At 63.6% G+C, this 1,062-nt stretch overlaps 1 protein-coding gene across 1 annotated transcript in view; it reads right to left on the reverse strand.

The window, feature by feature from the left end:
* The window catches only part of QSOX1 (quiescin Q6 sulfhydryl oxidase 1), a 10,640-nt gene that overhangs the window by 7,845 nt on the left and 1,733 nt on the right, over positions 1-1,062 (reverse strand). The gene's annotated exons all lie outside the window — the stretch shown is intronic.

A 1,062-nucleotide genomic window follows, 5' to 3' on the forward strand; every position in this document is an offset into this window, starting at 1 on the left:
GGGAGAACAGGGAACATGGGCTCCAGCTCGTCTCACCCCAGAGCAAGGGCACAGTTGATAACTGAGAGAGAACTACTCAAAACCAGTGGCCGAGGCACTGCGGCAGAGCCGGCCCTGGTGCTGAGCATCTGCTCCCCTAATGCGTCTCTCCACCGCCACCTCCCTGGAAAAGACCAGCAGGTCCCTGGTGTAAAACACAGATGAAGAAAAGGGGACACGGAGACATTTCAAGCAGCGGGCTCTGAAAGCCAGCAGCAAAATAGAGATAAAAGCTCTGAAATGGCTTCTTTTAAGTGTCAAGGACACAAGTCAGAGAACACCCAGCCTCTCCTTTGAGCAGGACAGGGAGGGACACGGTGCCGGTACACAGACAGAGCCCATGCCACCCTAGGTGGGAGCGTGCTGGAAATGGGGACCTCCTGGGACTGTCTTGTCTCATAGGTGACAGCGCAGACTAGCTGCTTCCCGCTGCCCCAGCACCAGTGGCACAGGAGGGCTGGTGCCAAGCCCTGCTGCCAGGAGCCAGGCATGCTCCTGGACTCATCGGCACGTGGGGCACGTGGGTCTCCCTGGCATCAGCATCCTCCCTGTCCAGCCCACTCCTGAGAAAATCCACCCGTGGGAACGGCAGCGAGGATGCTGAGCGGCACGGGGGCGGCTTCCCCGCCCTGCCTCTGTGGGCATCCCGTCTGCGGTCCAGCCTCTGGAATGGGGAGCCCTGGGGGGACCCCGTTTTGGAGAGGGGCCAGGAGAGGCGGCATTTCCCCGCAGGGCCTGGGCACACACACCATTCCTCACATCCTGCCCCGTTGGGGAGCGCTGACGGCATCCCCTGGGAAGGACGGCATCCCCTCGGAGGGACGGGATGCTCGCCCCGGCCGGCGCCCTGACTCACCCAGCAGCGACCGCGCTATATCAATTAGCGCAATAACAGGGAGAAGCCGTGTGCACCTCAGGATGCCCGGGGAGGCAGGATGAGCCCCAGCGGGGCGAGGGGCCCAGCAGCAGGGTGCGCAGGTCCCCAAGCGGGGCTGGGGACCCGCCCGGCCAGGCCTCAAGGGC

The sequence above is a fragment of the Charadrius vociferus genome, unplaced genomic scaffold (genome assembly GCF_000708025.1).
Source record: "Charadrius vociferus isolate BGI_N301 unplaced genomic scaffold, ASM70802v2 scaffold39, whole genome shotgun sequence".
Lineage (NCBI taxonomy): Eukaryota > Metazoa > Chordata > Aves > Charadriiformes > Charadriidae > Charadrius > Charadrius vociferus.